The sequence below is a fragment of the Stenella coeruleoalba genome, assembly GCF_951394435.1.
Source record: "Stenella coeruleoalba genome assembly, chromosome: 11".
NCBI classification, from domain to species: domain Eukaryota; kingdom Metazoa; phylum Chordata; class Mammalia; order Artiodactyla; family Delphinidae; genus Stenella; species Stenella coeruleoalba.
In genome coordinates, this window is record NC_137157.1 from 48,475,377 (window position 1) to 48,502,513 (window position 27,137).

The following is a 27,137-nucleotide window of genomic DNA, read 5'->3' on the forward strand; positions in this document are numbered from 1 at the left end:
CTTTCTCTTTCTGACTTATTTCACTAAGCATAATACACTCTAGGTCCATCCAAGTTATTGCAAATGGCAGAATTTCACTCTTTCTTATGGCTAAGTAATAAATAGCAATAATGATATCTTTTTGGGTTTCTCAGTATGTCCCAGTACTAATCTCTGTAAGTCTTTGGGACCCCCTTCTTCTTTCTTATCCTGTATCCCATCCTTCCCCTCCTCCAGAAGGCCCTTCTCTGTGCCCTGTGGAACCTGAGGTGAATCATCAAAAACATCCCCTGTATCATCAGCCTCTTCTGTGAATGTTCTCTTGCTTTCTAACTGAAACCTGGCTTTCTGCTGACGATACCTCTTCCCTGAAACTGACTCAAAAGGTGACTTTTCTCTCTCACGGCCCTCGTACTCTGAGCCTGGAGGAGGAGTAGGTAGGCATCCTCTTTATTTCTCACTGCCTCATTCCTTAACTTCCTCACTACTGATGCTCTTGTCCTTCATGCCATCTCAGTTACTTACTCCTGTGCTCACAACTTAGACCTTGTCATTGCCAACAGCTGGGACCTTTTGCTAATTTCAAGGTTGAACACTGTTTTCTCACCATTACCTCTTATGTGTACGTAACTCTAGACTTGTTTCTCTATTTAAGATGGCTGTTTTCTTGCTCTCTATACAGCCCCGGCTCCACCAGTCCCTGCTTCACTCACACGACTATCCAATCCTCTTAATGACAGGGCTTAATTAGTCCCTGGTAACTGATAAGCCCACCTGATGTCAATTCCCCCTATAAATGGTAGCCTCCTTCTCCCCGAGTAGTGAAGATTGCTGCCATGTCCTGCCCAACATCTGTGGCACATGGTAGGGTATTGCTCCAGGACCCTTTGTATAAGATCCCCATGGAAAACAAACCACTGATGTCTCTGTTGTTGTCTCGAGGTTCTTTCTTCAGTCTCGAGTCTGGGCAGCTCCAAGGCTTGCAGGCCTGTGGGATACAGCCCGATACCCGGTACCATTATCCTAACTCGATTTCACTGGAGTAGTTGGAAGATAGAGGAAAGGACGTGGGCATTTGGTTCTGACCGATCACCACATTTACCTTCCTGCCCTTCCAGAATGAGGGTGAATAAATTCATGACAACACTGATAAAGTGAGAAAAAGACATCAGAAGATGTGAGATTTTGACAAGTTTCTGATGGAAAGTAGGTAATGAGATACTAATCATAATTATAATGAGATAAATAAGATCAAAAGAGACGCAGCCCAGAACACAGGAAAGGCTACAGTGTAGGTGGTAGAAGTTTGTCCCCCTGCACTTACAAAAAACAGGAATGGGAGGTAACTCAGAAATCAAAGAGAATAACTGAGAGCTGTGAAGGGAATACAGCACAAGCCAACCTCTACCCATCATGGATATGGTGAGAGGGTTTATCCCTTTGCTGAATCTGGGGAATATTCTGTCAAATAACCTGAATTCGAGGGCTTGGGATACTAGAATGGGAGATGACATTTAGGGTTTAGGAGCATTCAGCGTGGCTCTCAGCCTAGGCACCTGAATTAAAGGCAGTTGTGGGACATACCTGCCCTCACACAAAGCACTTGGAATTGGCAAATTCTAGGAAAAAGCCTTCTGAGTGTTGGCACCTATAGAGGAACACATGCCAACTACTTATATTAATCGACCTGGTTCCCCAATTGTAAATTTGAAAATACAGGAAGAATTGCCAGTTATTTAAGGAAATCAGGAGTACAAATAAAGACCAAGTTGATCAAACAGAAGAACTGATTCCAGGAGCCAGAAAAGAACTTTACATATTTTTAATTAGTACCCTCAGAACAGTATAAGGTATCATATTTATAAAATTTTGAAAAATTATAAAATTGTATTTATAAAATTTAATAAATTTAAATGCTGAAATTAAAAATAAAATTAAAGAGGTTCCAGAAGAAAAGTTCAAGGAAATCCCCCATAACATAGAGCAAAATGACCAAGAAGATGGAAAAGGTGAAATAAAGTTAAAAGAACTAGATGAGTAATCTAGGAAGTCCAGCATAAATATAATAAAATTTCCTGAAGAGTGAAGAGAGAAATTAGAGAGAAAGCAATTATCAAAGAAATAATGTAAGAAAGTTGCTGATAGCTGATGAATGATATGTCTTTGGATCAAAATAATCCACTGAGTTCTAGTATTATGAATTTTAGAAATCCTGCATCTAGACACATATGAAATACCAGGAAACCTAAGATAAAAGAAAGACTGTATAACTACCAGAGATTAAAAATAAGTCACTACAGGGGATGAGAATCAGATTGGTATCAGACTGCTCATCAGCTAGAAGACCTGAAGTTCTGAAAATAATTTTAAGTATGGAATTGTTTACCTCCTCAGATATGACTACAGTGTGGAGACAGGGTAATGGTATTCTCAGATACACTAGATCTCAGAAAATTTACTTTCTACACATCCTTTGTGTAGAACATTATTTGAGATGGACTCTAGCAAAGCAAAACAGAAAACTGGAGAAAAGGCAGGCACGGGGTCCAATAAACTGGGGATTTAAATGAGAGTGCCATGAAAAAAATAAAATTCTAGATTAGCAGTTGTACAGCAGGCTAGAGATAAGTTAGTGAACAGGAAGTCATAGGCTATGGGAGAACAACTCTGGGAAGAAAGTGGATTTTCTGTAATAAACGGTAAGATTAAGAGACTAGAGGAAAAAGAAAGATCATTAGACATTCCAACATGAATAAAAATGTCATATGAAAAAAATCATGGCTTAATAGGAAGAAAGCCAAAACAGCAATTATAGAGCTATAAGAAATGAGAACTAAGTTGAACTTGATTCGTCAAATGTCTCATTTTTAGTGACATAGAGTTAACATCTTTGGGTTCAATCCAATTTTATTTTAAATAATAGTTAAATATAATATAATTAATGTAATACAACTATAATATTTTGGACATGAATTGGAATCAACCTATGGAAAAACCTCTGAAAAAGTGACATTGTAGAGAACAGATTGCAAATTTTATAAGCATTGACAATGTAGAAGTAGAGCTTTAGATAACAAGTTGGATAGTGGAGGGAAGCAAAGTGAATTATCTTATTTTACAAATGAGAGTCAAAGATGGATCAAGAAATATCTATATTGTTTAAAAATACGAGTATGACCAATAAAAGAAGTAGAAACACTGCGGGCTGGCAGGCTGGATTGAAAAAAAAGAAGTAGCGATAAGTAATACTAAGAAAAACTGGGAGGAGGAGAGAACAAAGGTGGATAAACATCTTCATCTTTCACATCAAGGAGTCCATAATTCTTTTTTTTTTTTTTTTGGCTGTACGCAGGCCTCTCGTTGCCGTGGCCTCTCCCGTTGCGGAGCACAGGCTCCGGACGCGCAGGCTCAGCAGCCATGGCTCACGGGCCCAGCTGCTCCGCGGCATGTGGGATCTTCCCCGACCGGGCACGAACCTGTGTCCCCTGCATCGGCAGGCGGACTCTCAACCACTGCGCCACCAGGGAAGGTCTATAATTCTTATTTAAAGTTGATGAATCAACGAGATAAATCAAAACAATGAGCATTTATTTAGAATGATAAAAGAATCAGAGCAATTAAAAAACAATTAAAAATGGTTTTCTTTGGGGAGTGAGACTAGGTAGAAACTAGGGGACCCAGGAAAAGGAGACTTTTACTCTCAGCATCTTTTGATAGTGTTGGAACATTTATTTCCATATGAACATATTTCAAAATACATTAAAAATCGATTGGATTAGAAAATACTTAGAAATTTTACACTATTCCTTTAAATTAACACAGTGTGTTCTACTATGTTTGACAGATATTTTTCTAATGTTTCTTGTTTTGCTGGCGAGTAATGTTAGTGCTTCACACAAGTTGCCTTGGTTCGTGCACAATCTAGTCCAATATGTCAATGTTTTTCCCCACTAGGTAACAGAAGCCGGGTGTAAGGTACGGCAATGGCGCAACGCAGCGAGCTTCGCCGGATTACGGCGCTGTTCACGGTGGAGGGAGTGAGGCACCGTTCACCTCCTTCCTCTCCTCGGTGAGAAGCGCGGCCGCGCCATCTTGCAAGCGCATGCGCAGTTGTCTCCGTCTTGGTGCAATTTCCGATCGCCTCACGCCGGAGCAGGTTCAGCCTGCCCTTACACGCGCTGCTAACAAATTTCTTTTCATTGTTGTTTATTTATTTTGCGGTACGCGGGCCTCTCACTGTTGTGGCCTCTCCCGTTGCGGAGCACAGGCTCCGGACACGCAGGCTCAGCGGCCATGGCTCACGGGCCTAGCCGTTCCGCGGCATGTGGGATCTTCCCGGACCGGGGCACGAACCTGTGTTCCCTGCATCGGCAGGCGGACTCCCAACCACTGCGCCACCAAGTAAGCCCTCTTTTCGTTATTTTTAAAGGTAAGAAATATGTTTACCTCATATTTCTTTATTTATTACATATTTAACTTTAAAAATGGTGTTGCCGAATTAATAGGATTGTTATGATTTCTCTTGCCGCTCAGGTTTCAAGGTTGAGTGGTTCTAAGCAGTCTCTACTTCCTCAAGTACTATTTTTGGAATGTGATTTGAGGTTTCTTTGATATCACTTATACTCAGTTATAATAGACAAACCTGTAATTCTTTTTTTTTTTTTTTTTTTTTGCGGTACGCGAGCCTCTCACTGCTGTGGCCTCTCCCGTCGCGGAGCACAGGCTCCGGACGCGCAGGCCCAGCGACCACGGCTCACGGACCCAGCCGCTCCGCGGCATGTGGTAATCTTCCCGGACCGGGGCACGAACCCGTGTCCCCTGCATTGGCAGGCAGACTCCCAACCACTACGCCACCGGGGAAGCCCTGTAATTCTTTTTAAAAGCTTTTTATTATAAAAACTTTCAAATATTTACCATAGTAGACAGTATAGTATTTTCAGTGCTTATGAACTCATTATTCTGCTTCAACAATAACCAACTCGTAGCCAATCTTGTTTCATCTATACTGTCCCCTGTCTCCCCTCTCATAATAGTTCACACAAATCCCAGAAACTATATCATTTAATTGTAAATATGTATCTTTAAATATAAGAGGTCTTTTCTGTAACATAACCACAATTCCATTATTACACGTGAAAAGATTAAGATAATTTCTTCAAATAGCCAGTCAGTATCATTGTGGGTGTGTGTATATATTTGACATGAAATAAGATTATTATTGTCCTATTAGAAAACAAAATAGGTTTGAAATGAAATTTTAAGTTGTGACTCCTCTTTCCTCTCCAAACTGAGCTTTATCTCTATTAAATGTAACTCAGAAGGGCACCTTCTTACTCTCTGAAGATATTGGACAAGAAATATTTTATCAGGACAGCAACTTGTGCAGATGGATGGCTCAGAGGCTGTACAGTTGATCATAACTGTGGCTCCAGCTGCCAAACTTCCCAGAAACCTCAGGGGAGAGCAGAGATATCTCCATGAGCCTCCACGTGCCAGCTTGCTTCTCAGCAGCTTTGCCTCTCCGAGACTTCTTATGATACTTTCAGTCTTCCAAAAAGGATGACCACCTTCAAAACAAAGCATTTGGGTCCCCCTGCCAGATGAAAAGCATGTGTGCTGCTCCCACTTTTGAAAAAAACATAGGTAGAGCCTAGTTTTCAATTTTTCCCACATCATCTCACTGGTCCCATAATTTTCTCTATTCAAAAAAAAAAAGACAAAACTCTAGCCAGATGTGATGTCCCAATATTTCCTCATTTTCCTCCTTTATATTTTAACACCTGGTGTTTTCTTTGTGGGGTTGATTTTATTTTGTTTGACTCCAGTTCATAATAAACAACTGATATAGATATATTACATATGTATCTCTATACATTATCGTTCTCATATATGTGAATGTAATATTTAATATTATCTATTTATCTATCATCTAGTTATTTATCAGCTAGGTTTTGGTATTAAATTACAGATGCATCATTTACTAATCATGTGAGTTTGGGAAAGCTATCTGTAATCTCTCATTTGCTACATGGGATGAGGTTACTGGGAAAATTACATGAGTTAACACTAGAATATAGAATGTGCTCAAGGAAAGTTAGTAATATTATTAATGATATTTTAAGTGCCCAATAAATAATACTGTGCTTTAATAGCTACTTTTTAAAAAACTTTCAAAGTTGTCAGTATTGATTTCTCTTCATGTTAAAACTACCTGTCATGCAGTACGTTCATGATTCCCTTATTTTACCTTCTATCAGTGGATGTTGCCTGTGATAATTATTACTGTGATGTTCTGGTGATGCTTAATTCTCTTATTACATTTTTGTTAATTACTTATTAACATTCTTCTCTACAAAAGAGTTTTCCCTTCTTCCCCATTTATTTATTAATTTAGTTATATATTAATATCAGTATAGGTTTACAAATGGTTTTTTATTGTTTGGGTTGTAATCTAATAGTATCATAATTTACTTTGTTGCTATTGTTGTTTTAACTTTGGCCATTGGGAGCTCTTTCAAGTTGTCTCCTGCTGTGCCCTTTTAACATGGTTTTATTTATTAATTTAATTTAATTTATTACCTCTTCCTTACTTTCTGGCACCACAAGATGCTCCAATATCATTTACATTTTCTCTGCACCAGCATTGGAATCAACTAGGCCTACATCCCTTCTCTTGAAGAATGATGTGTAGAAACCAAGAACTTGGTACTAGGTATGCTAATAGCTACAGAGGTATCACTGTTTCTAGCTTCTCTCAATGAATAGAAGTAGGAAATATATGTAGGTTCACTTGCTCATGCATACACATGCATATATATTTCTGTATCTGTCTATCTGAATACATGTTAAAAATAATACCATGAGTCATATTCTAGCCTTGACACTTTCCTTATTTCTAACTTTCTTTTTAGAACAGTGAGAAATCTTCCTTTCATTATCTGCAGTGTGTTTATGTTTATGTTCAAAACCAATATACAAATAAAGTCATTTCAGAATTGAAAACACATAACCTTGTGAGGGACCAACTTATCAACAGTGTTTAGTTTTGTTTTGTTTTTTTGATTCTTACAGTGTCTGGTCAAAATGCTGTTTTCCAAAGTTCATTAGATCAGCTCCTTTTTACTCCAGTGTCCTTCAGTGTGGTTGTGTTATTTATGTGTAATACACACAGTCTACATTCTGTATTTCCCTACATCCTGATTGATTATTTTTAGTTTATGGAGGGCAAACTTTATTCTCAGTGATGAACAGTTCTATGGATTTTGCCAAATGTATAGAGTTGTGTATCTTCCACCACATTTCCATTCTCTTCCATTAACTCCCAAATCCCCTGTGTTGTCCTTCTGTAGTCAGATCCTCCTCTCACTCCTTAATGCCTGGCAACCACTTATCTGTTTCCCGTCCTTATAGTTCCAGAGCATTATAAAAATGGAATTGTAAGTATATAGCCTTTTCAGCCTGGCTTCTTTCTTAGCAAAATGCATTTAAGATTTATCCATGTTGCTATGTGGAATCAATAGTTCATTGCTTTTTATTGCTAAATGCAACTCCATTGAATACTTGTACCATAGCTTGTTTATCCATTCATCAGTAAAGGATCTTTGGGTTGTTTCCAACTTTGGGTGATTTTGAATAAAGCTGATATAAATACTTGCATACAGATTTTGTGGGAACATAAGCATTCGTTTTTCCCAGGTAGATCCCAAAGAGTGGCTTGTTGGGTGATAGGGTTGGTGTGCATTTAACTTTATAAGAAACTGGCCAAACTGTTTACTGAAGTGACTGTACTTTGCATTCTTATCAGCAATGTACAAGAGCTCCACAATGCACAATTTTAGTGTTTTCAGTGAACACCCAGTGGTCTTTATGGAGAAAGCGTCTCCTAGATGGTGCTTATTTCCTCAACTTCTGGGACCCCCAGCAGCTTCACCCTGTTTCACCAGCCCTCACTTGCCCTTCGTCAATTTGTCAATTATTCTACCTCAACTCTTCTTGCATTTGAGTAAAAGTATATATAAATGAGTAAAAGTATGAAAACGTGCATGGAGTAACAAGCACTAAATTGAAAATAGTGATTACCTCTGCTGGGAAGGAAGAAGTACAAGTGGAGATGGGGATAAAAAAGGCTTCATTGTATTGATAATGTTCTATTTCTTTTTTCTCAAATTCTTTTTTTTATTGAAGTATAGTTGATTTACAATGTTGTGTTAATTTCAGGTGTACAGCATAGTGATTCAGTATTTTTGCAGATTATATTCCATTATAAGATAATAGGTATAATTCCCTGTGCTATACAGTATATCCTTGTTGCTTGTATATTTTATATATTGTAGTTAGTATCTGTTAATCCCATGCCTGTAATTTTTCTCTGCCACCTCTCACCCCCACCTTTGGTAACCAGAAGTTTGTTTTCTCTATCTGTGAGTCTGTTTCTGTTTTGTATTTATATTCATTTGTATTATTTTTAAGATTCCACATGTAAGTGACATCATGCAGTATTTATCTTTCTCTGTCTGACTTATTTCACAAGGCATAATATTCTCTAGGTCCAGCTATGTTGCTGCAAATGGCAGTATTTCATTTCTTTTTTATGGCTGAGTAATATACCACTATATGTATAAATCACATCTTCTTAATTCAGTTGTCTTTGATGGGCACTTGGGTTGCTTTCATGTCTTGGCTACTGTACCTAGTGTTGCTTTGAACATTGGGGTACATGTATCTTTTCAAATTAGTGTTTTTATTTTTTTCTGGATACATACCTAGGAATGGAATTGCTAGATGACATGGTAGTTCTTTTTTTAGTTTTTTAAGGAACCGGTAATGTTTTATTTCTTGATCTGGGTGATGACATAGTTATTCTATTATCCTAACACCCTTGGGCATGTTTAAAATCACTTAAAGTTAAATAATAAATAATAAACAAACTAAAACTAAACTATACATCTTAGGAATAAACCAATTTAAAAAATTGATACATGGGATGTATTTTTCCTCTTTTATATATGTCTGTATTATTTTAATTTAAATATTCATATAGTATTTTTGTACTCAGGAAAACAAATGTTTTTTAAAAAGTACAAACACCAGACTTATTTTGTAGCCGTGGGCTTTCCAAGTGTCACACATTTTATGACTTTGTTGAATGTGAGAGGTCTCTTAAAAGCCTCCCTTGTTTATAAAAAGATTGGGGGAAACCAATTATCATTACAATGAAGGATTGAAATTGGGGCAAAATTCGGGGCTAGACTGATGTGGAAAATGTCCAGAGTGTCACAAATCTTGAGTATACTTGAATCATTTCCCATGAGAAACTAACATGTTTTAGAATCAGACACACCACAAAGAAAAATCTGGTCTTCCTTTCTCACTGCATGAAGTCTCTTAACTTCTATTTCCTTACCTTTGAAGTGGAAGTAGTAAAAACTCCCTTGTAAGATTATTTTGAAGTTTATGGATATCTGTCCTATGTAACCCAACTCTATTCATGGTGCTCCAACCATACATGCCTTTTTCCATTTCTCCAACTGGCCCAGGTTATTTGTGCTTTAGGACCTTTGCACAGACAGTTTTATTGGCATGGAATGCTCTTCCTTCTGATCCTCCCGTGGCTGCCTCCTTTTTATAATTCAGTTCTCAGTTTACATTGTGTTCCCTGAGTGATACCTTTCCTGACTACCCAGTCTAAAGTAGCTTCTAAGTCACTCTCTGTTATACTCTGTATAGCACTTACTACTATCTGATATTCTCTCATTTATTTAGTTATTTATCATCTGTTACCCAGCCTACCCCAGCTTGGCCAGCTTACAGGTAGAAGAGCATGTAACACAAAGTAAAGAGTCAATGAATTTTTGTGGAAAGAAAGAAAGAATTAATAATGACCATTTTTCTTTTGTTATTGAGAAATTCTTAATATTGTTTGGTTCTTACAAGATGCCTTAAAATTCAAGGAATAGGAGTTTTTCCTTATTCTTTCCCTATCTGCATTAGTTTTACATTCTTTAACAATAGTTTTGATCAAAGTTGTTTTCTAGAGTAGTATATAGAAAGTTGAACATTTTTACAAAAAGAGACTTCGAATGATGTACTTTGAGGCAGGCAGCCTAAGAGATGATCTTTCTAGATCTCAGTGGATAAAAACCAGAGATGCCTCCTGCTCCCGTATAAATCATAGAACAGAGCAAGAGAGAGAGACAAAGAGGTGGACAGAAAATAAGCTAAGGAGCAGAATTTTTGTCACTGATTCAATGTAGTAGCTAAGGGATAGGGAGAGTCTGAAGAGGTCTTCAGTTCTCTGATTTGGGCCAGATGGTGATGCTGTTTAGCAAGATATGAGTATAGGAGCGGGAAGGGAGATGCAAGAGCTGGGAAGTAGGGAGATGCAAGAGCTGGGAAGTGGGAAGATGCAGGCGTGGGTCTCTAGAATGCAGTTGGGTATATTAGGTTTGGTGCTCAGGGTCTGGATGAGACTGATAGATCTGGAGTTTCTAATCCTCCTGGTGGTAGTTGAAGTCATGGGGGAAGTTGAGATCACTGGGTAGTGTGTGTAGAGTGAGAGAAGAGGGATAAGGTCTGAACCTATAGTTACAGTTTAACATCAAAGGACAGAAAGAGAAGAGGAGGCTGAAAAAGGGGTGGCCAAAGTATCAGGAGAAACAAGAGAGCATCATCACAAAAGCCAAAGGAAGAGGGTGAGGGTGTGGTCGATGATGTCAGATGCAAAAAGAGGGTGAGTCCTAAGACTGGAAACGAGTCCACTGATTGGACAATTTGTGGTCCACTGGTAACCTTTGGCAGTCACAGTTTCAGAGGTGTTGGCAGGGAGTGGTGGTGGTACAGAACTTAGATGGCAGTGGGCTGAATAGAGAAGTGAGAAAGAAGAGACGGGCCTGGTTTGTCTGTGCTCTTCAAGCTGGGGTAATCCAGTGCAGTAGGGTGGTCCTGCTAGGGAAGAGCTGCTTTTTGGCAAGCGCATTATATATATTGGTGGCTCATTTTAAGCATGGTCAACTAGCATCTCTCTCTCTCTCTCTTAATCCTAGGCAAACCAGTTTATTTCTGTCTAAGATGTGTATAATTATTCTTTAAAATCCTAATGCAGGTCTTTAACATTCATTCTTTTCAAAAAGCACCTTTTTGAAAGTTTAAGTCAAATTTTCTAAACTCATTCTGAAACCTGATTTCATCACTATTCACTTTATAGTCCTGACTAGGACCCTACTTCTTGAGCTTCCCAGACCTCTCCCTTTGTAACCAGAGATGGAGGTGCTCCTTTATGATAACCTTTGCATGTGGAAAGCAAGAATTGAGCTCAGTATCATTCCAGGAGAACAAAGCAAAACAACTTTATTACCTGACATATAAACTCCAACTGGAAACCCACAGACAAGAGGTTTTTCGAGAATTTTATTTTGAAATAGCAAATGACTACAAAAGACATGTACTATTTAATGCCCTTGATTGGCTTCAGGATCCCAAATTCTCAAAGCAAAAATTGTCATTATAATGTACTTATTCAGTGGGTGAATGTATTTTAGAAAAGTTTTGATAAAAGGCTAGAAACAGACTTAGATTTGAAAATAAAGGCACTTTCTTGCTTGAGTTTTCCATTAATTGAGATTTTACATGTTTCTCTGTCTGGCATTGGAGTTTTGTTTTGTTTTTAGCTTTTCAGAGTACTGAGAAATTGTGATCCCTCTGTGGTAGATGGGCTGTTTTCTGTTTTCATTTTACTTGTGAGAAGACTGACGTGCAGAGAGGTAAGTAACACGCCCAAGGAATATAAGTCAGATCTTCTGATTTCCCACCAAATTTTTCCCATGGCCTTCCCAGCACTCTTGTCATATATCTTCATCCACAATTTTATTAAGTGTCGATTTCAGTTTCTCAAGGAGAAAAATACAGGGAGGAGCAGACAGAAACGGTTTTATATATAGCTAAGCTAATTGTGTGAAGTTGGTGGTCATGAAGCTGTGGGACTTGGAGCGCTGGTTACCGCGAGGCAGAATGTGGGCAGAAGATGCTTCCTCCAGGCAGCTCGGGGCAACCTGTTCCTGCACCACCCTTGCCTCTTCAGCTTATTTTGTAGCAGACACAGGGACCATGCAGCCAGCAGCTCAGCTCCTGTACATGACAAAACCTGAATCCTGGGGAAGGGTGTACTTGTGTGTAACTGCCCGCCCCCATCCCCACCCCGCCCCGCAATGCATCCTTGTCGTGCTGCCAGCGAATGTTTACGGGAGCAGCAGCCAGAGTCTGCTTGGGAACCTGCAACCTGTGTACATGAGATGAGTGATCAAGATGCTTGGGTGTGTGCTGACTCATTTAAGAACATCTGATTTAGAGAGCTGCTGGGGTGTGGGTGTTAGAGTGCACTGTGGTTCATCTTCCAGCATGCTACCAAAAAAGCAATAAATGGAAGTGGCAAGTGATGAAGTTAAAACACAATTAAGGTACTGTTCAGAATCTAACTAGTTATTTCCTTTCTAAGTGTGTCTTTCGAGATGCCCCGGTCATTAGCATCTGAATTCAGCAATATTTTAGAAATGCCGTAATTTGAATAATAATATTTACTGAGCACTTAACCACATGCCAGACATTTTTCTAAGTGTTTACATGCATTAAATAAGTCACTCCTTACAACCACCCTCTGAGGCAGGTGCTATGGTCATGTCCATTTTGCAATCAGGGCAGCTGAGGTTTGGGGATAAGAAGTAACTATCCTGAGGATACTAGGGCATCATGGTGGAGCAGGACATTCAAACCCAGGTCTGACTTAAGTCTATGCTCTTAACCATGAAATGCTACCAAGGGGTTAGTGCCATTTAAATAGAAATAAATGGCTTGTGCTTAATGTTCAGCAAATGCAATTTCTCTACCTCTTTCTGATTTTTTTGTACATACAAAATAGAAGATGAAAGTTTGTCCATTTACTCTGAAAATGTGCACTAAATTGTGATTAAATTAGGAGTATCAAGAAAGAACTACAATCTTTTTACATGTGATGGATTTCAGGTGGTTGATCCCTGCTCAAGGACGGGGGGGGGGGGGGGGGGAAGAAGCAGGTTTGTGTGAGCTGCTGTGGGCTAGGCTGGGCCTTGATCCTGGTGAGACCCAGGGTTTCTTTAAAACAAAGCCTGTCAGAGCGTCTTGGGGCCATGGAGCGAATAATTAGGAAGGAGAGACAGTTGAGGGTAAGTGAATTACTCCAATGTCATAATTTAGTATTCCAGACATGACATTTAATCATCTGTAAAGTCTTTTGTTGACCCTGTCTCAGAGTTATTGGAATCTGTTTTCCGTGGGCCTGTTCTCGTGCATTGTGAAGGGTGGGGGTCGTTGGGGGCAGAGAGCTTCAGCCCCCATGTCTGAGGCCTCACCAGTATGACCCCAAAATAGAGACATCTTCTTAACTCTGAAAAATATTTTGGGCTGCTCTGATCACACCTGTCACCTCTTGGGGACCATCCTCAGACTCTCCTCCTGTCCTCTGCTTTCCTGTTTGCCAGCCTGTCTGAACGGTGAGGCAGGCCCTTCCATAATTCCCTATAACACAACTGAGATTAGACACATAAGTAGTCAAATTTAAATCACCTCTTCTAGCTGTGGCTTTTCTTAGAGCCCTCAGAATTGCTTAGCTTCCAGTTGGCCTCCACCTGGCAGAGATCAGCTCCTCTCCATCACCCCACCTACAAGAAGGTCCCAAGCATTAGAAACACTGCAGATTCCCCCTCGACCCCAGAGACAGGAAACAGACTTCCCCACATTCTGTCTAAAGCCCTAAACCCCAGTCACACTCTCTATACTGGAATTACTGTCTGTCCACAACAGCTGACTGGGAATATCCATTAACTTAAGGAAAAGTGCTACCTTGACTTGCCAGGGTGTAGGTTTTAACCTCCAGCTACCCTAAATCATCAGAACAACTGAATCAGACATTAGTGCTTCCTAGCTTGTGGACTGTTCCTAAATAAAGTTGTCAGTGGGACTGTGTCTGCTTGCCTGGGTCACATGGTCCCAGACACCATCAGTGTCCTTTCCATGGTCTTTCCTTCATCACAGCAGGAAGGGAGCTTCAAGCCTGCACTTCCTCATGTAGGTCTCTTTCTCCCAACATCCCAGTTCCTATAAAGAACTCAAACATCAACACACCCCACCTTGCAAGGAGACCCAAGGAGGATATAGATTAAATAGAGCTGACAAAATGCTTACTGGGGAAGGAAACGTTTCATTCTCTGAAACGTAATTCACAAGCATAAAGATTTGTCAAAGGACACTCCCAGTTGACATTGTTATGTAGTCCACAGTGTCTTATTCTAAACAGTGACCAGCACACAGAGGTAATCAGTAAATATAGAGTGAAAAAAGGTCATGTGGACCTTAGGGATGTTTTACTACACCCCAGTCTTCCCCAAGAAAGGTGGGTTTGCTCCCTATTTGCATAACCGTAGAACCCCTCTTAAGCTTTTTTCCTTCTCCCAGAACCAGGGGACTGTCTGCCACAAAGATAAATTCAGATCACTAGTCTAGAAGACAGAGGAGCTTGATAATTTTAAGATGGTTATTTCTTCCATTTATTTCAGACATCAGCATTTACTAATAACTTAATTATTTTAAAGTACTTCAAGTAGAAAGAATATTGGATGTGGAATTGTGAAACCTGCATTTGAATCCTGGTTCCATGTTTATTAGATTTGTGATGCAGGACAAGTTATAATCTCCCTGAGGTTCAGCTCTTCATCTTAAAATGGGAACAGTTATATCATGAAAAGCAAATCATAATAAGAATATGATGTTATTTGGGAAGAATCAAGAGCTATAAAGATGCAAATTAGAGTTTTGTATTATTATTGTTATTATTATTCCAGGTTTTACCCATTTCAGGGTTTCCAGCTTCATCATATTTTGAGACAAATTGCTCCAGGAAGAATGTAATGAAAGACTAAGTTTCTGTTTCCTCTTTCTAGCCTCCATGCCTTGTGTAGTCTTCATCCCAAGGGTATTAGCAAAGGTAGTTGATACTCCTTTTCCTCAAGTGAACATCATTTATTGAGCAGTTACTATAGATCAGATACTAGTCTAGGTGCTGGGAAAAATTTGAAGATAATAGAAACCACTCCTTACCTCACAGGGTTATAATCTGGCTGGGAAGACAGAGTCTAACCATATAATTACGTAACTAATGAAGTGCAGTTAAGACAAGTTCTCTGAAAGAAAAAACTGAGACCAGTGTTCTCAGATTGCTAGGCTGACCAGGCATCTGCTCTGCCACTCTCCCTCATTTCAGGTCTTGCCCATGCCTTTTGCAAGCCCTTGGAAGATGCCCTCAGTCTTTTTATATCAGAGGATCTCAGGAACTTCTCCCAGTGCCAGTCAGCCCTATTGAGTCTGGTGTCCGTCTCCATTTAAAATGGCTTATAGGGGCTTCCCTGGTGGCGCAGTGGTTGAGAGTCTGCCTGCCGATGCAGGGGACGCGGGTTCGTGCCCCGGTCCAGGAGGATCCCACATGCTGCGGGGCGGCTGGGCCCGTGAGCCATGGCCCCTGAGCCTGCGCGTCTGGAGCCTGTGCTCCGCGGCGGGAGAGGCCACAGCAATGAGAGGCCTGTGTACCGCAAAAAAAAAAAAAAGGCTTATGGGCTCTTTGGAACTTGGACAACTATGTGTTTCCCATTCTGCTCAAAACAAGCTTGTTCCTGGACCTTCCAACAGCAGATATGAGCTTTTAATTGGTTTTAAGGAACTTGCTCACAGTCTTCTTCAGTTGCACTGGGCACGTCTGCCAGTGTAACCCTCTGTAGTGTCTTGGGGTAGGGATCAGTTTCTTGACTTCTTTTCTTTCAGAGTGAGCTGTCTGCTCTCAGAGGTCAGTAGTGGAGATCCTAGGTCTCACCCCTCATAATCTAATGTGACCCAGGGTTATGATATGTTCTGTTGACTGACATGTAGAAATGCATTCATGCCAGTGAGGGATGGTGTGGTTTATTGGAAAGAACACTGGACTGGTAATCAGCAGACCTGACCTTGTCACTAACCAGCTTTTTGACCTGGAGCAAAACTTTACTTCTGTGGTTTTCTGGTGTGAAAACCTGCAGAATGACCATACAGTATTCATCATTTAATCAGCGTTTATTAAATTATATGAAGGAACTGGACTAGACATTTACCTATACACATATGTTTGCTAATCTAAATTATTTGGACCTTGGAGTTTGTATTCTTAGAATATATGTTATATAGTGACTAGAAGAACAAGATGGCATATGTGCCTCATGGTGCATATTATGGATGGAATGTTTGTGTGCCCAAACTCATATGTCGAAGCCCTTACCCTCAATGTGATAGTATTTGGAGATGGGGCCTTTGGGAGGAAATAGAAACTTTTATTCCTTCATCTTTGTCTTTTATCTAATTAGGGTTAGATGAGGTCAGGAGAGTGGGGCCCTGGTCTGATGGGATTAGTACCATTATAAGAAGAGATACCAGAGATATCGCTCTTTCTCCATGCACGCACAAAGAAGAGGTCATGTGAATGCATGTCAAGTTGGCAGGAACCTACCTGCCAAGAGAAGAGGCCTCAGAATGAGACCTCTCTTGCCAGCACCTTAATTTTGTTTTTTTTTAAATTTTATTTATTTATTTTTTATACAGCAGGTTCTTATTAGTTATCTATTTTATACATATTAGTGTATATATGTCAATTCCAATCTCCCAATTCATCCCACCACCGTCAACCCCCCCACCCTGCTTTCCCCCCTTGGTGTCCATACGTTTGTTCTCTACATCTGTGTCATTTCTGCCTCACAAACCAGTTCATCTGTACCATTTTTCTAGATTCCACATACATGTGTTAATACATGATATTTGTTTTTCTCTTTCTGACTTACTTCATTCTGTATCACAGTCTCTAGGTCCATCCACGTCTCTACAAATGACCCAATTTCGTTCCTTTTGATATATTACATTGTATATATGTACCACATCTTCTTTATCCATTCATCTGCTGATGGGCATTTAGGTTGCTTCCATGACCTGGCTATTGTAAATAGCAGCACCTTAATTTTGGACTTCTCAGCCTCTAGAAGTGGAGATACGAATTTCTGTTGTTTAAGCCACCCAGTCTGTGGTATTTTGTTACAGTAGCCCGAACAGACTAATACTATGCAAAACAAAATCTTGCAAACATTAATTATAGGATGAACAACCAGGAGATCATGAAGTGATTTGAATTTTTCTCACTTAAGCTTATGCACATCATGATATAGCCGTAAATATCTTTCAAGTATTCTAATACTGTTTTTTTCTTTCAAGAATTCACAATGATGTAAATCTCCAGGATGGAAATGCTAAATTCTGCTCAAGAGAATCTAATTCATAAAATGATAACATAGTCATCAATGTGTTTTATTAGGCTTTAACACTGGTATATTTTTTTCATTATTCTGCTTTCCACTTTTGCAAATCATGGTAGGGATTATAAAGGCCATTTGTAAGCAAAATTTCATAGCTCATTTAAAAATATCAGAGAAGAAGAAACGTACCCTTTGATCTCCTGTGTTCCTTTCTTTTTCTTTGCCTCAGTAAGTTTCATTTTAGCAAGGGAAAAGCAGGAAGAGAGAAGACGTAGACTGAGAAAATTTTTGGAGGTCCAGGGACCAATGAAAAAGTCTGTGCATCCAATTACATGGGCTTCTCAAGTTAGACCAGAGGTAAAATTATGTGTTTTGAGTTTGTTGTTGTATAAAAAAGAGTTTTCTTGTTGTACACTGAGTATTTGTTGGGAAGGTAGTTAAAATAATTAATGTATGCTATTTTTTTTCTTTTTTTTTTTTTTACTAATTGATGGTTAGGTTATTCAGAGAGAAAGATGAATGAAAAGACAAGTGCATAGATGCCAGTCATATTTAATATAGTGTTTTTTCTGCTTTCCTTCTCCATACTCTGTGTTTTCTTTAGTTATGATTTCAGTTTATACAGACTTCTTTTTCTTCTCCAAGTCTTGTTTGTGGTGTAAATATCAACCTCATATTAACAAAGAAAACTTTTTGTCAGTTTCATTTTGAGATTTCTGTAGCCCGGAGCTTTTGTTTATCAAGGAAGAAAAGGAAATTTTAAGACTTTGTTTCTGAGAAGAGTTAATTTTTGGATATGTAAGTTAGTTAAATGGCTAGTGATAGAAGCCAACCTATTTCAGATAATCATGGATTCTGAGACTGTACTTGATATTTTTATAGACATGCCTGTTATCTCCCCAAGAACTGAATATTAGACTGCCAACATAATTCTAATCTCATATCGGGCGATCAAGTACAGAGGAAGAACTGTACTTTTGAGGACTTGCTTCTCAGTCAGACCATCAAACAACAGAAAACCTCCCACCATTCCAATCCACCACAGTTCTAACTGCTGTATTATAAAAGGGCCTTACCACCCACACCTTATTTGTAGTTTTGTATATATACAAATCTAAAGTTGCAGATTCTTGGGTGGTTTTCAGTGTGGAAACATCTCAGTCTCTTTTCCTTTTGGGAGCTCTGGATGGGTTAGCCCATTTATGATGTAATATCAATTATGTTCAACAGAGGAAATATTCTCTTACTTTCATCTTGAGACTTTTATAAATGTTTCTCCCCCACATCAGCATCTAATTTCTTTTGCGTTACCATCTATAATTCTTTCTCTCTTTCTTTTTATTCTTTTTATTCTTGGAGTTTCCTCTGAGATGAGATATATCCTTACGTGATATGTCTCATCAAATACATGAGCACTGAGATGATTTGCCAGCACAGAGAGGTTACATTTCATTCAGAGCCACATTTATCAAAGGGAAGAGCAACTCAGAACTTTGACTTTCTGCTGTCAGGTAGCTGCTGAAAGGATTTCAAATGCTTGCAATTATTGTATTTTCCTTTTTCATCCAGTTCAGTTGACTTCTCTCCTTTACTATACTCCAACTTCTTTTTCATCATCTTTCTCCTTTCCTTTAGTTGCCTCTTTACATCAGAAGCAATCTGTCGGTTAAGAAGTGCCTACCTCCTTCCCTGAGATAGGGTGCTGAAGGAAGGATTCAGGAATAGCTTCTTAAGCCAGCTGAAATTTACTCATGCTCATTTCGATCTGCGCTGGAGTTTTGGACTCTCAATGGAGCTGGTATTCAGTCATTTAATAGATATTTATATGCCAGGTGTATAATAAATATTGTATGCCCCATCCTGTGGGAGGTATCTGGTGTGAATCAGATTCTTATTTCCTCACAGCCTGTGTTCTGGTGAGGGAGCCAGATAGTAGACAGGTGTGTGAATGTGTTCTGTAATGCAAGGTAGTGATGAGAGCTGGGAAGAGCAACCAAGCAGGGTCAGTTATTAGAGAGGATGCAAAGTCTATCTGAGGAGGTGACCTTTGAGAAGAAGCTGAATGAACTAGGAGGGAATCATTGTAATATCTGGGGGAGGAGTGTTCTAAATGAGAAGAGCAAATGCAAAGTCTCTGAGTAAGGGTGAGTCAAGAATGTCTTAAGAACCAGCTAGGAGGCCAGCGAATCTATAGGGCAGTGAAGGGAACATGAACAGAAATTGGATTCTAGAAGTAGCTGGAGGCCAGATCCGACCCTCAAAGAAAAGGATCAGCTTAGAAAAATAAAAACAAGAAACATTTATGAATTACAGCACAATGCATCATCCAGGACAAAATTAAGTGTCATAAACAAGAATGCTACTGGATGGTCAAAAAGAGAAGTATCCCTGTGGCCTAGGCATGTGAGGGAGAAGATGGCCTTCAGCTGTTCTTATTCATTCATTTACTCAGCTTGTATTGTTGAGTGCCACATAGGTGCCAGGCTCTGTGGTGGGTGGTGGAGATGTAGTGACGATCAAAACAGGCCAAGCCCTGTGTCCATGAACTTACTACCTAGCTGGGGAGAGAGAGGTAAAGCAAAGAATTACACAAGTAACTATATAATTACAAACTGTGAAGAACGCTCTATGAGTACAGTGTAGCACAGTCTTAGACTGAAGAGTCTAAGACCTAATATAGCCTGTTGGTGTGTTGATGGGGAGGCGTAGGTTATCAGAGAAGGCGACACTCAGAAAGTGATGAGATGACTGGTTTGGCCAGGAGGGGGTGTGCAAGAGCCATCTGGGTAGTGGCAGCAGGCAGTGGGGAAGCCCCAGGTGGAATAGACCAGGCCTATTCAGGGACCTGAAATGAAGCCAGCCAGCATGGCTGAGCACAGTGAGGATGGATTGGGGAGGTATAGGAAGAGGTCAAAAGAGGAAGCAGGGGACAGTTGAGAGGTCATTGTAGGAATGTAGGTTAAGATGATGCTGGCTTAGACTCGAGTGGTGATGGTAAAGACCAATTGGAAGGGGAGATATATTTTTGAAGTATTTTCATCAGGCAGATCTCAGATGACATGCAGAATTTTCATTTATCTATGCTGTGAAAATAGAAATAGAAAGAAAACAAAAGGTCCAAGTGTATACATTCTAATATTCTAAAAATAAAATGTACTTCAGCCGGAACACCAGGTATTATCACTGTAGATCTTGCATGTTAGCAGTAATTATCTTTGATTCTTGGAAAATCTTTGGGAGTCTGATTTGCTGCTTTTATGCAAATTTTGAGATAATGATGCTCTTATTTGTACAACAAATAGAATGCCTACTATGTGCTAGGAACAGTTATAAGTGCTGGGAACACAATAGGTCAGATCTGTTTTCCCAAAGAGCTGATATTCTGGTAAAACTTACATTCCTGTGTATTCTTTTAAGAAATATATATTTTAACCAAAAGAAAATAAATAAGAGTGATACGTTTCTTAAATACCTCAGTTTGATGTAGTGAAGTGTAAAATAATTTCTGAATTTTTATGAGAAGACGTCCAAACTTCTGTTTAAAGGTGTTTAAAAAGTAAATTAATAGCCAAACAACTTACTGGGAGAGCATTATTCCACTAAACTAACCATGACATAATGTTATTCCTATATACAGATCTTTCAGAAATCATTAAATAAAGCAGAATCTCCCAACAGAAAAAGTGTACTAAAGACATAAAGTACTGCTAAAATAAATAACACAGTGTCTGGATTAAAAAAAAGTTGACCTCAGTAGTAAGAAAAGAAACACAAGTTAAATCAGCCCGATGCATGTGTTCCTTTGGCTCTAGCAAAGATTTCTCCTTTTTGAATCATGATGCTTCGTGGTGGGTGGGAGTGGCTGAACCAGTGTGAATTGGCACAGCTTTCCTGGAAAGCAGTTTGGAAATAAGCATGAGGGGCTTAAAATGTTAAATCCTTTTTCTTAATTTTGTTTAGATATATAACCTAAAATAATAAGTAATATAGACGAAGATTTCTATACACACAAATGGGTAAAGGGTTCAAGATAGGGCACAGATATTAAGCTTAGGAGGTCAGAAAATTGACTTTGTGACCTGAAATGTAATTAGTTCTTTCAGAGCCCCTGGAGATCTCATTGTGATCAACTGTGAATGGATTGAGTAGCCTCAGCAAAGAGCTACACAATAGATGGAGATTCTGTTTCCTGGTTGAGAGATGTTATATTGGTTTAGCCCCAAAACAGGACTGCAGAGCTTAGGGCTTTCTTACTCTCCTGCCTTCAGAGCTACACCAAGTTTCCTTTAGTCATCAATTAGGTCAGAGCCTACACATACCTACTAGAAGCTCTCTGCTGCCATCTCCAGTCCTCTCTTCTCTCTCAGTCCTACCTTCCACCTCCAGTCTAGATTTTAGAACACACACACACACACACACACACACACACACACACACACACACACACACGGGAGTGGGGGGGATAGAGAAGAAGTAGAACATCTGTGGATTTGGAATCAGTAATAATAATTGGTAATGCTTATATAGTGTATATGCCAGGCACTGTGTTTTATGTATATGAACTAATCCAATGCTTACAATAACAATAAAATAAAATAATATTATGAGGTAGATACTACGATGATCCCTATCTTACAGATGAGGAAACTGAGACAGTGATTTAACCAAGGTCATACGGCTAGTGTGGGGCAGAGCTGGGATTTTTGTGCACGTAGTCTGGATCCAGAATTCTGCTTTTTAAAATCACCATATCTTTCTGCCTCTTTAATCAAATGACTGGAGTGCATGTCCTGACTCTCTTACTTACCAACTAATGATTAGGAAAGACACCAAACATCTCAGAGCCTGTGTTTCCTACTGTGAAATGGGTATATAGTAATACCGACTGCACCGAAGTGTTGTGATGATGAAGTTAGATGATGTATGTGAAGTTCCTGACGTGATAATCATTCAAATACTTAATGGCATTATTATTATTCATACGTTAGAATTCCATGTAAGTTTGTACATTGGCTTTGTCATAATATGTAACTACCTTCTAAAAATGAATAGCAAAGGTAAAGTTGTACCCTCCTGAAACATTTTTGAGTCCAGTTTCTCATTTGGTGGTTATTCAGCTCACCAAAGCGTTCTGATCACTGCTGCTTCAACAAGTTGTCCAGATGTCTGTATCATCTAGACACCTGAATGACTCTAGGCCAGGGCTCTGCCGGTTGTGGGGTCCACAAAGTGAGTTTGACAAAGACTGTTTGCAGGTCCCTATTGTGTGGTGGAGCAGCAGCCAAGGTTGGGGACAAAGGAACTCACCATCACGCTCCAATACAGAACACTGTTGGTCTCTGGATGTGGAATTTCCAAGTGGGCTTATTGGATCCCGTGACCTCGCATCTAAGGAATGGCTGTGCTACAGAATTTTATGCCAATCACAAGAATGCAGTTAGAAGCACAGTTTCTCACTTATGTGGTCACTGTGTTGTGATTTTGATCCTGCAGAGTAAGGGTTCTAAGAAAAGGAGAAAAATAGATTTCTCCTGTAACCCCAGAGTAGAAGTGGAAATGGAAACATTCTTCTTGGGTAACTCTATCTGTACAGTGTTTAACAAGTTTCTGTGTTTATTCATGCAAAATACACCTCTGCTGTTTTTTTCAATCGCCCCTCTTTTTTAAAAAAATATGAGTTAATTTTATTCTTAACTCTTTCCCTGATCTCCCACTTCTTGTGTTTTAGAGCTGTATAGATCTGAGTACATCTGGACCCAGCTGCACATCTGGCTCTACTGTTGGCTGTGATATTTTGAACCAGTTACCTATCTCTATGATCTTAGATTTTCTTATCTGTAAATTGAAAATGATAATGTGTAGCTCATGGGATAGGTAAGAGGATTATATGGGATAATGTGTGTAATGCATCTTGGAAAATGGCTAATTTATCATAGGTAAGTTATAGGGGTAGGGAGCATAGCATATACAAGAAGAAACATCTGTAGGCATGAAAAACAAGAGACTAGAACAAAGGTAAAGAGCAAAAAGTACAAGAAATAACTAAATGACATATAGATAAAAGAGAAACAGATTTTGTTGTGGAATAAAGAAACAGGTTCAGAATTCAAAATAAGATTTTTGTCATTTCCCAAGAACTGCATAGTCAGAACAGAAGCTGAACTGCAACCACACCTAAGTTCCTTAGCAGATTAAAATCACAGGCTTTCTTTTATACGTATCTCAGACATCTCAGATATCAGCTCCCTCCAGGAATTTTGCCTTGATGTCATCATGGGAGGAAGACCCTCAAGAAAGTCAGGTAGGAGAGCAGAGACTTTTGATACTCATCAGGGTGAGGAGAAGGTAGACATAATAGCCAGTTTTGAAGGACTGTTTGAATGGAGTATTGATAGTAAGCTTTTGAAAGGGGTTGCAGTGTTTGTTTAGTAAAGATCTATTTTTGTTGAAAAGGAATTTTCTTTCTCTAAATACTGTTGTACAGTGTTATACTATTATGAAGGGGCAAATTTTCCCATCATAGTGGAATAGATGGGTAGGTATTGCTTTAAGAAAGTATTGCAAGAAAGGAGACAATATCCACTGTTTATCCAGCGTGTATTCATTGGGTACCTATCCAGGTATCCAGGATATACAGGTGAATGAAATATGAATCTCGACATAGGAAGCTGTTTAAGTTAATAATTATTCTAACCAACCATTCCCAAATTTGTTGGCTTAAACAATAGCAACCATTTCTCATTTCTCATAATTCTGTTGGTGACCTGGTTGTTCTACTGCTGGTCTTGGTTTATGTCTCTCATGTGATTGCAGTGAAATGGTGTCTGTGGCTGGAGTCATCTGGAGGCTACTTTGGGATGCTGGGATGACTGGGCTCTTCTCCTTTTCCATATAATCTCAAGTCTTCTTCCTTTCCACATGGCCTATTCAGTGTCCTCCTATCAGGTAACTGATCTCTCTACGTGATGGCAAAAATCAGCATTCAAGAGAAGGGACATGGAATTTGTCAGTCCCCTTAGAAGCTAATCTCAGAATTGACACAGCATCATTTCCATTGCATTCTCTTTGTTTCTGTGAATCATAAACCGAGGTGTGCTGGGAAATCAGCTCTCTAAACGAATAAAAAACTCCCACTAATTTGTAGTGTTTACTGATTTTCCTAGTGTAAATCTTCCCACCTTGGCTGATTTCAAGCCACCAGTGTGACATCACTGAACACAAAGTTGGGAAGAGATGTGCACAGCTGGCTCTCAAGAACTGATATGAGCTGGCTACAGCATATCACTGGCCAACCAAGGTTCATCATGGGAGAGGACTACAGGCAAGACCACCAGAAGATGTGGTTCATTGAAGACCATCTTTGGAGACCACCACAGAAGCAAACGGTTGAATGGGAAAGACAAATTCATAAATATATCATTATATTATTAGCATTCAGCAAGATATGATAAAATATCATATTAAATGTATGATCAGAGAGCTATAGGAGCAAAGAGAAAATGACTCATTCTGCCAGGGGACATCAGTGAAGATTCACAGTAGAGGCAGTGATTAAGCTGAGTGTTGAAGAGTTCAGCAGGTAGAAAATGGGAAGAAGACATCTGGTTAAAGGAGACAATATGTACAAGTACAGGAATTGTTACAATAAGATGACTTGGAAAATGGCAAAATATTTCCTTTCTCACCTGATTGTAGTGGATACATCTTGGCTATTCAGGATTTCTGTCCATTGTTCACATCAACCAAATCAGACCATGTGGCTCACGTTTTGAAAAGAAATCTGGTCCTTATAAGTTGAGAGTCCCTAGAGGGCAGACATAGAATAGGAGGCTAAAAATGTCTCCAGTGGTTAGATTATGAAAATTCTTGAATGCAGTTTAAGATGTCTGGAATTTATCCTGTAGGCAATGAGACCCCATCTGATAATTTCAAGAAAAGAAGTGGCATGAATTTATGTTTCCTACAGCTGCTGTAAAAGATTACCATATGCTTAATGGCTTAAGACAAAAGAAATTTGTTATCTTACAGTTATGGAGATCATAAGTCCAAAATCAGCCTTACTGGGCTAACTCAAAGTGTCAATAGGGCTGTGTTCTTTCTGGAGTTTCTAGGAAAGAATCTGTTTCCTTGCCTTATTCAGCTTCTGGAATCCACCTGCATTCCTTGGTTCTTGACCACTTCTTCGCATCACTCTACCCTCTTGCTTCTGTTATCACATCTCCTACTATACACTTTGACCCTTTACCTCCCTCTTTTAGGGATCTTTGTGATTACATTGGACTCTTGCAGATACTACAGGATAATCTCCCCATCTCAAGATTCTTAACTCAGTCACATCTGCAAAGTCCCTTTTTCCTCGTAAAGTAACATAATCACCAGGTTTCAGGGACTAGGATATGGACATCTTTGGGGGAGCCATTTTTCAGCTTACCACACATGATCAGATTTGTGTTTTAGAAATACCATTTTGGCAATTACATGCAGAATTGCTTTAAGAAGCATGACACAGAAGTTTAGGAAAATAATTATAGGCTGTTGCAGTAGTCCAGGTTCAGCCTTGAATTAAGGTGTAACAATGAAGAGAGAAAAGGGTTTATGAATTCCAAAGTTATCTGGGAACTGGGATTAACATAGTTTTCATGACCAGTAGGAGCTAAGGAGTAAAGCAGAGGAAAGAATCAAGATTGACTCCAGTTTTTGGCTTCACTTAAGTGATTGGACATAGTTAAACCATAGGGAATCCTTGAAAATTCAGGGTGGGAGGACAGTTAGTTCCATTTGGGCCATATTGTTTGAGTATCTTTTGGAACATTGTGGTGGTGAGGCCAGTGGCCATTGGAAATTCAGACCTAGAAATGCCATAAGAAAGAGATAAAATTCAAGGAAAACACAATGAGTAGGAAAAGAAATTCAAGAATAGAAACTAGAGGCTCCAGTGTTTGAGAAGAATGGCCAGCTAAGCGGGCAGAGAAGGGAAGAAAGAGAGGTGGCATTGAAGGGAAGAGGTGAGAGGATATCAAGAAGGAAGGAATTGGCAGTGATATCAAATATCTTAGTAAAGTGAAATAAGTCCTGAAGTCCATTGGACTATGCAGGCAGGTAGAAGGTTTTTGTTAGATTTTATTAGGAGCAATTTTAGAGGGCCTGTGAATGCTGAAGCAAGATGAAGGGTTGAGGGTCAGTAGATAGTGAGATAGAGAAAATAACTGCAGGATATTGTTTCATGGTGTTTGGTTATAAATAGAAGTCAAGAGATTGTATAGTCTATATACAGAGAAGCCAGTTTTCTCCAGTGATGGCAGTGGCTTTCACATTTTGTAATTTAAGGGAAAGTCATTGGAGAGGAAGACAGAGAAGATAAAGGTACAAGAGATTATAGAAAGATGCCAAGTAGAGGAAGAGATGGGTCAAGAACACATGTTTAACGGTTAGCTCTATGGACGGAAGTGGAGGAGGAGGTGCATATATGATAAATAAGCACATGTATAGATACATTAAAGGGCAATATGGCAAAGATGAGGAAGCTTACGCTTCACACCCTCCCTGTCTTCTATGATGTGGATGGCATGAACACCTCTCCGACCCAGGAATCCAAGCCTGAGCTCACAAGCTCCGTCTGGGATAACTATGCACAGGTTTGGATCCCAGTTCCATGTATTCCCAGCTGGATGACTTCAGATGAGTTTCTTAATTTATCTCAGTCTCAGTTTCCTTATCTGCACATTGTGGATGCTGAGATTATTAACCCCAACATAGACTTACTATAAGATCAAAATAGATAATCTATGTAATATGCTTAAACAAATGTTA

At 39.3% G+C, this 27,137-nt stretch overlaps 1 long non-coding RNA gene across 1 annotated transcript in view; it reads left to right on the forward strand.

Moving 5' to 3' along the window:
* Positions 1-3,554: 3,554 nt before the first annotated feature.
* The window catches only part of LOC307193766, a 212,038-nt gene continuing 188,455 nt past the window's right edge, over positions 3,555-27,137 (forward strand). The window contains exon 1 of the long non-coding RNA XR_013830408.1: positions 3,555-4,408. This is a non-coding gene — a long non-coding RNA (uncharacterized lncRNA). The remainder of the gene's footprint in view (positions 4,409-27,137) is intronic.